Source organism: Nerophis lumbriciformis, unplaced genomic scaffold (assembly GCF_033978685.3).
Source record: "Nerophis lumbriciformis unplaced genomic scaffold, RoL_Nlum_v2.1 HiC_scaffold_46, whole genome shotgun sequence".
NCBI lineage: Eukaryota > Metazoa > Chordata > Actinopteri > Syngnathiformes > Syngnathidae > Nerophis > Nerophis lumbriciformis.
Genome location: NW_027316588.1, coordinates 310,001 through 325,000, shown reverse-complemented (window position 1 = coordinate 325,000; position 15,000 = coordinate 310,001).

Sequence of the window (15,000 nt, the reverse complement as noted above, 5' to 3'; positions counted from 1 at the left end):
AAGAAGGCCGACGTGCTATGGTTCTCCACCTGGGTACGGAACGCCAAATTAGTCCCTCTCCTAGCTGGAAGTCCAAAAAAAAGGCGTGAATTTGACTAAGTGTCTAGGAGCATTTCCCTTTAAGAAGGCCGACGTGCTATGGTTCTCCACCTGGGTACGGAACGCCAAATTAGTCCCTCTCCTAGCTGGAAGTAGTCAAAAAAAGGCGGAAATTTGACTAAGTGTCATTATTTTAGAGTACCAGGCCTCTATAGAAAAGTTTGGTTTTTTGTCTATGTGTCATCATTTTAGAGTACCAGGCCTCTATAGAAAAGTTTGGTTTTTTGTCTATGTGTCATCATTTTAGAGTACCAGGCCTCTATAGAAAAGTTTGGTAAATTTGACTAAGTGTCTAGGAGCATTTCCCTTTAAGAAGGCCGACCTGCTATGGTTCTCCACCCGGGTACGGAAAGCAAAATTAGTCCCTCTCCTCGCTGGAAGTCCAAAAAAAAAAGGCGTGAATTTGACTAAGTGCCTAGGAGCATTTCCCTTTAAGAAGGCCGACGTGCTATGGTTCTCCACCTGGGTCAGGAAAGCAAAATTGTCCCTCTCCTCGCTGGAAGTCCAAAAAAAAGGCGTGAATTTGACTAAGTGCCTAGGAGCATTTCCCTTTAAGAAGGCCGACGTGCTATGGTTCTCCACCTGGGTCAGGAAAGCAAAATTGTCCCTCTCCTCGCTGGAAGTCCAAAAAAAAGGCGTGAATTTGACTAAGTGCCTAGGAGCATTTCCCTTTAAGAAGGCCGACGTGCTATGGTTCTCCACCTGGGTCAGGAAAGCAAAATTGTCCCTCTCCTCGCTGGAAGTCCAAAAAAAAGGCGTGAATTTGACTAAGTGCCTAGGAGCATTTCCCTTTAAGAAGGCCGACGTGCTATGGTTCTCCACCTGGGTCAGGAAAGCAAAATTGTCCCTCTCCTCGCTGGAAGTCCAAAAAAAAGGCGTGAATTTGACTAAGTGCCTAGGAGGATGTCCCTTTAAGAAGGCCGACGTGCTATGGTTCTCCACCTGGGTCAGGAAAGCAAAATTGTCCCTCTCCTCGCTGGAAGTCCAAAAAAAAGGCGTGAATTTGACTAAGTGCCTAGGAGCATTTCCCTTTAAGAAGGCCGACGTGCTATGGTTCTCCACCTGGGTCAGGAAAGCAAAATTGTCCCTCTCCTCGCTGGAAGTCCAAAAAAAAGGCGTGAATTTGACTAAGTGCCTAGGAGGATGTCCCTTTAAGAAGGCCGACGTGCTATGGTTCTCCACCTGGGTCAGGAAAGCAAAATTGTCCCTCTCCTCGCTGGAAGTCCAAAAAAAAGGCGTAAATTTGACTAAGTGCCTAGGAGGATGTCCCTTAAAGAAGGCCGACGTGCTATGGTTCTCCACCTGGGTCTGGAACGCCAAATTAGTCCCTCTCCTCGCTGGAAGTCCAAAAAAAAGGCGGAAATTTGACTAAGTGCCTAGGAGGATGTCCCTTTAAGAAGGCCGACGTGCTATGGTTCTCCACCCGGGTCCGGAACTCAAAATTAGTCCCTCTCCTAGCTGGAAGTCCAAAAAAAAGGCGTGAATTTGACTAAGTGCCTAGGAGGATGTCCCTTTAAGAAGGCCGACGTGCTATGGTTCTCCACCTGGGTCAGGAAAGCAAAATTGTCCCTCTCCTCGCTGGAAGTCCAAAAAAAAGGCGTGAATTTGACTAAGTGCCTAGGAGCATTTCCCTTTAAGAAGGCAGACGTGCTATGGTTCTCCACCCGGGTACGGAAAGCAAAATTAGTCCCTCTCCTCGCTGGAAGTCCAAAAAAAAGGCGTAAATTTGACTAAGTGCCTAGGAGGATGTCCCTTTAAGAAGGCCGACCTGCTATGGTTCTCCACCTGGGTACGGAACGCCAAATTAGTCCCTCTCCTCGCTGGAAGTCCAAAAAAAAGGCGGAAATTTGACTAAGTGCCTAGGAGGATGTCCCTTTAAGAAGGCCGACGTGCTATGGTTCTCCACCCGGGTCCAGAACTCAAAATTAGTCCCTCTCCTAGTTGGAAGTCATCAAAAAAAGGCGGAAATTTGACTAAGTGCCATCATTTTAGAGTACCAGGACTATAGTGGGGGAATTGGAGCCCTCTGGTGGACACTCGCTGCAAATGCACCCTGAATTAAAGACATTATTTCCAGTTCTTTTGGGGCCCTATTTTCAGGCGTAAATTTGACTAAGTGTCTAGGGGCATGTCCCTTTAAGAAGGCCGACCTGCTATGGTTCTCCACCTGGGTCAGGAAAGCAAAATTGTCCCTCTCCTCGCTGGAAGTCCAAAAAAAAGGCGTGAATTTGACTAAGTGCCTAGGAGGATGTCCCTTTAAGAAGGCCGACGTGCTATGGTTCTCCACCTGGGTCAGGAAAGCAAAATTGTCCCTCTCCTCGCTGGAAGTCCAAAAAAAAGGCGTGAATCTGACTAAGTGCCTAGGAGCATTTCCCTTTAAGAAGGCCGACGTGCTATGGTTCTCCACCCGGGTACGGAAAGCAAAATTAGTCCCTCTCCTCGCTGGAAGTCCAAAAAAAAGGCGTGAATTTGACTAAGTGCCTAGGAGGATGTCCCTTAAAGAAGGCCGACGTGCTATGGTTCTCCACCTGGGTCTGGAACGCCAAATTAGTCCCTCTCCTCGCTGGAAGTCCAAAAAAAAGGCGTAAATTTGACTAAGTGCCTAGGAGGATGTCCCTTTAAGAAGGCCGACGTGCTATGGTTCTCCACCTGGGTCAGGAAAGCAAAATTGTCCCTCTCCTCGCTGGAAGTCCAAAAAAAAGGCGTAAATTTGACTAAGTGCCTAGGAGGATGTCCCTTAAAGAAGGCCGACGTGCTATGGTTCTCCACCTGGGTCTGGAACGCCAAATTAGTCCCTCTCCTCGCTGGAAGTCCAAAAAAAAGGCGGAAATTTGACTAAGTGCCTAGGAGGATGTCCCTTTAAGAAGGCCGACGTGCTATGGTTCTCCACCCGGGTCCGGAACTCAAAATTAGTCCCTCTCCTAGCTGGAAGTCCAAAAAAAAGGCGTGAATTTGACTAAGTGCCTAGGAGGATGTCCCTTTAAGAAGGCCGACGTGCTATGGTTCTCCACCTGGGTCAGGAAAGCAAAATTGTCCCTCTCCTCGCTGGAAGTCCAAAAAAAAGGCGTGAATTTGACTAAGTGCCTAGGAGCATTTCCCTTTAAGAAGGCAGACGTGCTATGGTTCTCCACCCGGGTACGGAAAGCAAAATTAGTCCCTCTCCTCGCTGGAAGTCCAAAAAAAAGGCGTAAATTTGACTAAGTGCCTAGGAGGATGTCCCTTTAAGAAGGCCGACCTGCTATGGTTCTCCACCTGGGTACGGAACGCCAAATTAGTCCCTCTCCTCGCTGGAAGTCCAAAAAAAAGGCGGAAATTTGACTAAGTGCCTAGGAGGATGTCCCTTTAAGAAGGCCGACGTGCTATGGTTCTCCACCCGGGTCCAGAACTCAAAATTAGTCCCTCTCCTAGTTGGAAGTCATCAAAAAAAGGCGGAAATTTGACTAAGTGCCATCATTTTAGAGTACCAGGACTATAGTGGGGGAATTGGAGCCCTCTGGTGGACACTCGCTGCAAATGCACCCTGAATTAAAGACATTATTTCCAGTTCTTTTGGGGCCCTATTTTCAGGCGTAAATTTGACTAAGTGTCTAGGGGCATGTCCCTTTAAGAAGGCCGACCTGCTATGGTTCTCCACCTGGGTCAGGAAAGCAAAATTGTCCCTCTCCTCGCTGGAAGTCCAAAAAAAAGGCGTGAATTTGACTAAGTGCCTAGGAGGATGTCCCTTTAAGAAGGCCGACGTGCTATGGTTCTCCACCTGGGTCAGGAAAGCAAAATTGTCCCTCTCCTCGCTGGAAGTCCAAAAAAAAGGCGTGAATCTGACTAAGTGCCTAGGAGCATTTCCCTTTAAGAAGGCCGACGTGCTATGGTTCTCCACCCGGGTACGGAAAGCAAAATTAGTCCCTCTCCTCGCTGGAAGTCCAAAAAAAAGGCGTGAATTTGACTAAGTGCCTAGGAGGATGTCCCTTAAAGAAGGCCGACGTGCTATGGTTCTCCACCTGGGTCTGGAACGCCAAATTAGTCCCTCTCCTCGCTGGAAGTCCAAAAAAAAGGCGTAAATTTGACTAAGTGCCTAGGAGGATGTCCCTTTAAGAAGGCCGACGTGCTATGGTTCTCCACCTGGGTCAGGAAAGCAAAATTGTCCCTCTCCTCGCTGGAAGTCCAAAAAAAAGGCGTAAATTTGACTAAGTGCCTAGGAGGATGTCCCTTAAAGAAGGCCGACGTGCTATGGTTCTCCACCTGGGTCTGGAACGCCAAATTAGTCCCTCTCCTCGCTGGAAGTCCAAAAAAAAGGCGGAAATTTGACTAAGTGCCTAGGAGGATGTCCCTTTAAGAAGGCCGACGTGCTATGGTTCTCCACCTGGGTCAGGAAAGCAAAATTGTCCCTCTCCTCGCTGGAAGTCCAAAAAAAAGGCGTAAATTTGACTAAGTGCCTAGGAGGATGTCCCTTTAAGAAGGCTGACCTGCTATGGTTCTCCACCCGGGTGCGGAAAGCAAAATTAGTCCCTCTCCTCGCTGGAAGTCCAAAAAAAAAAGGCGTGAATTTGACTAAGTGCCTAGGAGCATTTCCCTTTAAGAAGGCCGACGTGCTATGGTTCTCCACCTGGGTCAGGAAAGCAAAATTGTCCCTCTCCTCGCTGGAAGTCCAAAAAAAAGGCGTGAATTTGACTAAGTGCCTAGGAGCATTTCCCTTTAAGAAGGCCGACGTGCTATGGTTCTCCACCTGGGTCAGGAAAGCAAAATTGTCCCTCTCCTCGCTGGAAGTCCAAAAAAAAGGCGTGAATTTGACTAAGTGCCTAGGAGCATTTCCCTTTAAGAAGGCCGACGTGCTATGGTTCTCCACCTGGGTCAGGAAAGCAAAATTGTCCCTCTCCTCGCTGGAAGTCCAAAAAAAAGGCGTGAATTTGACTAAGTGCCTAGGAGCATTTCCCTTTAAGAAGGCCGACGTGCTATGGTTCTCCACCTGGGTCAGGAAAGCAAAATTGTCCCTCTCCTCGCTGGAAGTCCAAAAAAAAGGCGTGAATTTGACTAAGTGCCTAGGAGGATGTCCCTTTAAGAAGGCCGACGTGCTATGGTTCTCCACCTGGGTCAGGAAAGCAAAATTGTCCCTCTCCTCGCTGGAAGTCCAAAAAAAAGGCGTGAATTTGACTAAGTGCCTAGGAGCATTTCCCTTTAAGAAGGCCGACGTGCTATGGTTCTCCACCTGGGTCAGGAAAGCAAAATTGTCCCTCTCCTCGCTGGAAGTCCAAAAAAAAGGCGTGAATTTGACTAAGTGCCTAGGAGGATGTCCCTTTAAGAAGGCCGACGTGCTATGGTTCTCCACCTGGGTCAGGAAAGCAAAATTGTCCCTCTCCTCGCTGGAAGTCCAAAAAAAAGGCGTAAATTTGACTAAGTGCCTAGGAGGATGTCCCTTAAAGAAGGCCGACGTGCTATGGTTCTCCACCTGGGTCTGGAACGCCAAATTAGTCCCTCTCCTCGCTGGAAGTCCAAAAAAAAGGCGGAAATTTGACTAAGTGCCTAGGAGGATGTCCCTTTAAGAAGGCCGACGTGCTATGGTTCTCCACCCGGGTCCGGAACTCAAAATTAGTCCCTCTCCTAGTTGGAAGTCATCAAAAAAAGGCGGAAATTTGACTAAGTGCCATCATTTTAGAGTACCAGGACTATAGTGGGGGAATTGGAGCCCTCTGGTGGACACTCGCTGCAAATGCACCCTGAATTAAAGACATTATTTCCAGTTCTTTTGGGGCCCTATTTTCAGGCGTAAATTTGACTAAGTGTCTAGGGGCATGTCCCTTTAAGAAGGCCGACCTGCTATGGTTCTCCACCTGGGTCTGGAACGCCAAATTAGTCCCTCTCCTCGCTGGAAGTCCAAAAAAAAGGCGTGAATTTGACTAAGTGCCTAGGAGGATGTCCCTTTAAGAAGGCCGACGTGCTATGGTTCTCCACCTGGGTCAGGAAAGCAAAATTGTCCCTCTCCTCGCTGGAAGTCCAAAAAAAAGGCGTGAATTTGACTAAGTGCCTAGGAGCATTTCCCTTTAAGAAGGCCGACGTGCTATGGTTCTCCACCCGGGTGCGGAAAGCAAAATTAGTCCCTCTCCTCGCTGGAAGTCCAAAAAAAAGGCGGAAATTTGACTAAGTGCCTAGGAGGATGTCCCTTTAAGAAGGCTGACCTGCTATGGTTCTCCACCCGGGTACGGAAAGCAAAATTAGTCCCTCTCCTCGCTGGAAGTCCAAAAAAAAGGCGTGAATTTGACTAAGTGCCTAGGAGGATGTCCCTTTAAGAAGGCCGACGTGCTATGGTTCTCCACCTGGGTCAGGAAAGCAAAATTGTCCCTCTCCTCGCTGGAAGTCCAAAAAAAAGGCGTGAATTTGACTAAGTGCCTAGGAGCATTTCCCTTTAAGAAGGCCGACGTGCTATGGTTCTCCACCTGGGTCAGGAAAGCAAAATTGTCCCTCTCCTCGCTGGAAGTCCAAAAAAAAGGCGTGAATTTGACTAAGTGCCTAGGAGCATTTCCCTTTAAGAAGGCCGACGTGCTATGGTTCTCCACCTGGGTCAGGAAAGCAAAATTGTCCCTCTCCTCGCTGGAAGTCCAAAAAAAAGGCGTGAATTTTTGGGGCCCTATAATTAGTCCCTCTCCTAGCTGGAAGTCCAAAAAAAAAGGCGTGAATTTGACTAAGTGCCTAGGAGGATGTCCCTTTAAGAAGGCCGACGTGCCTTGGTTCTACACCTGGGTACGGAACGCCAAATTAGTCCCTCTCCTCGCTGGAAGTCCAAAAAAAAGGCGTGAATTTGACTAAGTGCCTAGGAGGATGTCCCTTTAAGAAGGCTGACCTGCTATGGTTCTCCACCCGGGTACGGAAAGCAAAATTAGTCCCTCTCCTCGCTGGAAGTCCAAAAAAAAGGCGTAAATTTGACTAAGTGCCTAGGAGGATGTCCCTTAAAGAAGGCCGACGTGCTATGGTTCTCCACCTGGGTCTGGAACGCCAAATTAGTCCCTCTCCTCGCTGGAAGTCCAAAAAAAAGGCGTGAATTTGACTAAGTGCCTAGGAGGATGTCCCTTTAAGAAGGCCGACGTGCTATGGTTCTCCACCTGGGTCAGGAAAGCAAAATTGTCCCTCTCCTCGCTGGAAGTCCAAAAAAAAGGCGTGAATTTGACTAAGTGCCTAGGAGCATTTCCCTTTAAGAAGGCCGACGTGCTATGGTTCTCCACCCGGGTACGGAAAGCAAAATTAGTCCCTCTCCTCGCTGGAAGTCCAAAAAAAAGGCGTAAATTTGACTAAGTGCCTAGGAGGATGTCCCTTTAAGAAGGCTGACCTGCTATGGTTCTCCACCCGGGTGCGGAAAGCAAAATTAGTCCCTCTCCTCGCTGGAAGTCCAAAAAAAAGGCGGAAATTTGACTAAGTGCCTAGGAGCATTTCCCTTTAAGAAGGCCGACCTGCTATGGTTCTCCACCCGGGTCCGGAACTCAAAATTAGTCCCTCTCCTAGTTGGAAGTCATCAAAAAAAGGCGGAAATTTGACTAAGTGCCATCATTTTAGAGTACCAGGACTATAGCTGGGGAATTGGAGCCCTCTGGTGGACACTCGCTGCAAATGCACCCTGAATTAAACACATTATTTCCAGTTCTTTTGGTGTTCCCGGGGAATGAGAGGCCTTTTGTGGGCCAGAAAGAGTGGGGGACCCTTGGAGCCCCTATTTTCAGACAGTTTGGCTTATTTCGGTGACGCCGGGGCGTCCATCAGGTCTTCCCGGGGAATGAGAGGCCTTTTGTGGCCATATGTCAACAAAAGAGTGGGGAAATGGAGCCCTCCGGTGGACTCCCGCTGCAAATGCACCCCCCAAATTAAAGACATTAATTCCAGGCCTTTTGGGGCCCTATATTCAGACGGTGTGTAGCCCTCCAGTGGACTCCCGCCTCCAATGCACCCCCCAAATTAAAGGCATCACCCCCCAAATTAAAGGCATCATTTCCAGTTCTTTTGGGGCCCTATTTTCAGACAGTTTGGCGGATTTCCTTGACGCCGGGGAGTCCTACAGGTGTTCCCGGGGAATGAGAGGCCTTTTGTGGGCCAGAAAGAGTGGGGAACCCTTGGAGCCCCTATTTTCAGACAGTTTGGCTTATTTCGGTGACGCCGGGGCGTCCATCAGGTCTTCCCGGGGAATGAGAGGCCTTTTGTGGCCATATGTCAACAAAAGAGTGGGGAAATGGAGCCCTCCGGTGGACTCCCGCTGCAAATGCACCCCCCAAATTAAAGACATTAATTCCAGGCCTTTTGGGGCCCTATATTCAGACGGTGTGTAGCCCTCCAGTGGACTCCCGCCTCCAATGCACCCCCCAAATTAAAGGCATCACCCCCCAAATTAAAGGCATCATTTCCAGTTCTTTTGGGGCCCTATTTTCAGACAGTTTGGCGGATTTCCTTGACGCCGGGGAGTCCTACAGGTGTTCCCGGGGAATGAGAGGCCTTTTGTGGGCCAGAAAGAGTGGGGAACCCTTGGAGCCCCTATTTTCAGACAGTTTGGCTTATTTCGGTGACGCCGGGGCGTCCATCAGGTCTTCCCGGGGAATGAGAGGCCTTTTGTGGCCATATGTCAACAAAAGAGTGGGGAAATGGAGCCCTCCGGTGGACTCCCGCTGCAAATGCACCCCCCAAATTAAATACATTAATTCCAGGCCTTTTGGGGCCCTATATTCAGACGGTGTGGAGCCCTCCAGTGGACTCCCGCCTCCAATGCACCCCCATAATTATAGACATCACCCCCCAAATTAAACACATTATTTCCAGTTCTTTTGGGCCCCTATTTTCAGCCGGTTTGGCGTATTTCCTTGACGCCGGGGAGTCCTACAGGTGTTCCCGGGGAATGAGAGGCCTTTTGTGGGCCAGAAAGAGTGGGGAACCCTTGGAGCCCCTATTTTCAGACAGTTTGCCGTATTTCGGTGACGCCGGGGCGTCCGTCAGGTCTTCCCGGGGAATGTGAGGCCTTTCGTGGGCCATATTTTCAGACAGATTGGCCTGTTTCAGTGACGCCGAGGCGTCCATCAGGTCTTCCCGGGGAGTGTGAGGCCTTTTGGGGCCCTATTTTCAGACAGAAAAAAAAGAAAAGTAACCCTTACACTACAAAGGACAGCGGGGAAACGCCCCCCCCAGCAAAGTCACAGGGGAAGTGGGGTAGACAAGTGGAGAGTGTCTGGGGAAAAGTCCACAAAATGATCAAAAATCACACCCAGGTACGAGTGCCACAAGTCCCGCCGCGTTCCACCAGTGTCACGGGGTGCCTGACATGTCCAAAACGCACCCAGCAAAGGCGCACTGTGATTGGGAAGAAAAGTTGGAAAAGTGGGCAAAAGTCCGGAAAAATGACCAAAAACCACACCCAGGTTAGAGCCCCACACGTCCTGCAGTCGCACCCGAGTCCTGGGATGCCCAACATGTCCAAAAAAATCAAAAAAAGCCCAAAAAATCAAAAAAATCCCCGGGCCGTATCTTGGACGCCGGCGTACCGCGTTCGGCCCTCGTGCCGTAGTTTGGCGACCGATTGTAAAAATTTGCCGCGACCGGCTAGTTTTTTTCCTTGGAGTAAATAGAGAGTAGATCCAGCAGAAAATATGCACTATAAACAAAGAGAGGGAGTTTGGAGGGGGGCAAAAACGCCCTCTTGGAACTTAGTCCCGCCGCGTTCCACCAGGGTTCCGGGGTGCCTGACATGTCCACGACGCACCCAGCAAAGGCGCACTGTGATTGGGAAGAAAAGTTGGGAAAGTGGGCAAAAGTCCCAAATTTGATTCAAAATCACACCCAGGTTCGAGTCCCACAAGTCCCGCCGCGTTCCACCAGGGTTCCGGGGTGCCTGACATGTCCACGACGCACCCAGCAAAGGCGCACTGTGATTGGGAAGAAAAGTTGGGAAAGTGGGCAAAAGTCCCGAATTTGGTCCAAAATCACACCCAGGTTCGAGTCCCACAAGTCCCGCCGCGTTCCACCAGGGTTCCGGGGTGCCTACAATGTCCACAACGCACCCAGCAAAGGCGCACTGTGATTGGGAAGAAAAGTTGGGAAAGTGGGCAAAAGTCCCGAATTTGGTCCAAAATCACACCCAGGTTCGAGTCCCACAAGTCCCGCCGCGTTCCACCAGTGTCTCGGGGTGCCTACAATGTCCACAACGCACCCAGCAAAGGCGCACTGTGATTGGGAAGAAAAGTTGGGAAAGTGGGCAAAAGTCCCGAATTTGGTCCAAAATCACACCCAGGTTCGAGTCCCACAAGTCCCGCCGCGTTCCACCAGGGTTCCGGGGTGCCTACAATGTCCACAACGCACCCAGCAAAGGCGCACTGTGATTGGGAAGAAAAGTTGGGAAAGTGGGCAAAAGTCCCGAATTTGGTCCAAAATCACACCCAGGTTCGAGTCCCACAAGTCCCGCCGCGTTCCACCAGTGTCTCGGGGTGCCTACAATGTCCACAACTTACCCAGCAAAGGCGCACTGTGATTGGGAAGAAAAGTTGGGAAAGTGGGCAAAAGTCCCGAATTTGGTCCAAAATCACCCAAAATCACACCCAGGTTCGAGTCCCACAAGTCCCGCCGCGTTCCACCAGGGTTCCGGGGTGCCTACAATGTCCACAACGCACCCAGCAAAGGCGCACTGTGATTGGGAAGAAAAGTTGGGAAAGTGGGCAAAAGTCCCGAATTTGGTCCAAAATCACACCCAGGTTCGAGTCCCACAAGTCCCGCCGCGTTCCACCAGTGTCTCGGGGTGCCTACAATGTCCACAACTCACCCAGCAAAGGCGCACTGTGATTGGGAAGAAAAGTTGGGAAAGTGGGCAAAAGTCCCGAATTTGGTCCAAAATCACACCCAGGTTCGAGTCCCACAAGTCCCGCCGCGTTCCACCAGGGTTCAGGGGCGCCTACAATGTCCACAACTTACCCAGCAAAGGCGCACTGTGATTGGGAAGAAAAGTTGGGAAAGTGGGCAAAAGTCCCGAATGTGGTCCAAAATCACACCCAGGTTCGAGTCCCACAAGTCCCGCCGCGTTCCACCAGGGTTCCGGGGTGCCTACAATGTCCACGACGCACCCAGCAAAGGCGCACTGTGATTGGGAAGAAAAGTTGGGAAAGTGGGCAAAAGTCCCGAATTTGGTCCAAAATCACACCCAGGTTCGAGTCCCACAAGTCCCGCCGCGTTCCACCAGGGTTCCGGGGTGCCTACAATGTCCACAACGCACCCAGCAAAGGCGCACTGTGATTGGGAAGAAAAGTTGGGAAAGTGGGCAAAAGTCCCGAATTTGGTCCAAAATCACACCCAGGTTCGAGTCCCACAAGTCCCGCCGCGTTCCACCGGTGTCCCGGGGGTGCCTGGCATGTCCACAACTTACCCAGCAAAGGCGCACTGTGATTGGGAAGAAAAGTTGGGAAAGTGGGCAAAAGTCCCGAATTTGGTCCAAAATCACACCCAGGTTCGAGTCCCACAAGTCCCGCCGCGTTCCACCAGGGTTCCGGGGTGCCTACAATGTCCACAACGCACCCAGCAAAGGCGCACTGTGATTGGGAAGAAAAGTTGGGAAAGTGGGCAAAAGTCCCGAATTTGGTCCAAAATCACACCCAGGTTCGAGTCCCGCAAGTCCCGCCGCGTTCCACCAGGGTTCCGGGGTGCCTACAATGTCCACAACGCACCCAGCAAAGGCGCACTGTGATTGGGAAGAAAAGTTGGGAAAGTGGGCAAAAGTCCCGAATTTGGTCCAAAATTATGCCCGGGTTGGAGTCCCACAAGTCCCGCCGCGTTCCACCAGGGTTCCGGGGTGCCTACAATGTCCACGACGCACCCAGCAAAGGCGCACTGTGATTGGGAAGAAAAGTTGGGAAAGTGGGCAAAAGTCCCGAATTTGGTCCAAAATCACACCCAGGTTCGAGTCCCACAAGTCCCGCCGCGTTCCACCAGGGTTCCGGGGTGCCTACAATGTCCACAACGCACCCAGCAAAGGCGCACTGTGATTGGGAAGAAAAGTTGGGAAAGTGGGCAAAAGTCCCGAATTTGGTCCAAAATCACACCCAGGTTCGAGTCCCACAAGTCCCGCCGCGTTCCACCAGGGTTCCGGGGCGCCTACAATGTCCACGACGCACCCAGCAAAGGCGCACTGTGATTGGGAAGAAAAGTTGGGAAAGTGGGCAAAAGTCCCGAATTTGGTCCAAAATCACACCCAGGTTCGAGTCCCACAAGTCCCGCCGCGTTCCACCAGGGTTCCGGGGTGCCTACAATGTCCACGACGCACCCAGCAAAGGCGCACTGTGATTGGGAAGAAAAGTTGGGAAAGTGGGCAAAAGTCCCGAATTTGGTCCAAAATCACACCCAGGTTCGAGTCCCACAAGTCCCGCCGCGTTCCACCAGTGTCTCGGGGGTGCCTACAATGTCCACAACTTACCCAGCAAAGGCGCACTGTGATTGGGAAGAAAAGTTGGGAAAGTGGGCAAAAGTCCCGAATTTGATCCAAAATTATGCCCGGGTTGGAGTACCACGAGTCCGGCCGCGTTCCACCGGTGTCCCGGGGGTGCCTGGCATGTCCACAACTTACCCAGCAAAGGCGCACTGTGATTGGGAAGAAAAGTTGGGAAAGTGGGCAAAAGTCCCGAATTTGATCCAAAATTATGCCCGGGTTGGAGTACCACGAGTCCGGCCGCGTTCCACCGGTGTCCCGGGGGTGCCTGCCATGTCCACGACGCACCCAGCAAAGGCGCACTGTGATTGGGAAGAAAAGTTGGGAAAGTGGGCAAAAGTCCCGAATTTGATCCAAAATTATGCCCGGGTTGGAGTACCACGAGTCCGGCCGCGTTCCACCGGTGTCCCGGGGGTGCCTGCCATGTCCACAACTTACCCAGCAAAGGCGCACTGTGATTGGGAAGAAAAGTTGGGAAAGTGGGCAAAAGTCCCGAATTTGATCCAAAATTATGCCCGGGTTGGAGTACCACGAGTCCGGCCGCGTTCCACCGGTGTCCCGGGGGTGCCTGCCATGTCCACAACTTACCCAGCAAAGGCGCACTGTGATTCAGAAGAAAAGTTGGGAAAGTGGGGAAAAAAAGGACCGGAAAATATCCAAAATTATGCCCGGGTTGGAGTACCACGAGTCCGGCCGCGTTCCACCGGTGTCCCGGGGGTGCCTGGCACGTCCACAACTTACCCAGCAAAGGCGCACTGTCAGTGGGGAAGACCAAACATGTCTCGGATTTTTTCCAAGTACCTTAACGAGAGAGGCTAAAAAGCACCTGTTTTTACCTTCTCTCGTTGTTGTACTTAGAAAAAAAACGAGAAAATAAAAAATCTGGGTTTTTTTCTAAGTACCTTAACGAGAGAGGCTAAAAAAAACCATTTTTTACCTTCTCTCGTTGTTGTACTTAGAAAAAAAACGAGAAAAAAATTTTTCCCCATTCATTTCAATGGGAGTTCATTTTTTTTTTGGGATTTTTTCTAAGTACCTTAACGAGAGAGGCTTAATTTTTCACCTACTTTTTACCTTCTCTCGATTTTTCGTTTTTTACCTGGTCGACCAAAACACCTCCATCTCGTTACTATGTGCACCATGTCTGACAGGCTGAAATCACAGGGAACGCGTCCGAGTCAAAGTGAGCTATTTTCGGACACAAATATGGTGTTTTTCCCCTCTATCCTCTGGTTCTTTTTTCAAACTGATCTTCCAGCATCTGAGCGACAGGGGCTCATGCAGACACCTGTGTCCGCCCGAGGGGCGCCTTCCCGGACACATATATGGTGCTTCCCCCCTCTTTACCCCGGTCCTTTTTCAAACTGATCTTCCAGCATCTGAGCGACAGGGGCTCATGCAGACACCTGTGTCCGCCCGAGGGGCGCCTTCCCGGACACATATATGGTGCTTCCCCCCTCTTTACCCCGGTCCTTTTTCAAACTGATCTTCCAGCATCTGAGCGACAGGGGCTCATGCAGACACCTGTGTCCGCCCGAGGGGCGCCTTCCCGGACACATATATGGTGCTTCCCCCCTCTTTACCCCGGTCCTTTTTCAAACTGCTCTTCCAGCATCTGAGCGACAGGGGCTCATGCAGACACCTGTGTCCGCCCGAGGGGCGCCTTCCCGGACACATATATGGTGCTTTCCCCCTCTTTACCCCGGTCCTTTTTCAAACTGCTCTTCCAGCTTCTGAGCGACAGGGGCTCATGCAGACACCTGTGTCCGCCTAAGGGGCGCTATCTCGGACACATTTTCAACTTTTCCCGCATGAATGAAATCCTGGAACTGATTCCACCCAGGTACTTAGGACTTCCAGGGCTTGAGCGACAGGGGCTCTGTCCGGAGCGTGTGTCCGCCTAGGGGGCGCTGTCCCGGACACATTTTCAACTTTTCCCGCATGGATGAAATCCTGGAACTGATTCCACCCAGGTACTTAGGGCTTCCAGGGCTTGAGCGACAGGGGCTCTGTCCGGAGCGTGTGTCCGCCTAGGGGGCGCTGTCTCGGACACATTTTCAACTTTTCCCGCATGGATGAAATCCTGGAACTGATTCCACCCAGGTACTTAGGGCTTCCAGGGCTTGAGCGACAGGGGCTCTGTCCGGAGCGTGTGTCCGCCTAGGTGGCGCTGTCTCGGACACATTTTCAACTTTTCCCGCATGAATGAAATCCTGGAACTGATTCCACCCAGGTACTTAGGGCTTCCAGGGCTTGAGCGACAGGGGCTCTGTCCGGAGCGTGTGTCCGCCTAGGGGGCGCTGTCTCGGACACATTTTCAACTTTTCCCGCATGAATGAAATCCTGGAACTGATTCCACCCAGGTACTTAGGACTTCCAGGGCTTGAGCGACAGGGGCTCTGTCCAGAGCGTGTGTCCGCCTAGGGGGCGCTGTCCCGGACACATTTTCAACTTTTCCCGCATGAATGAAATCCTGG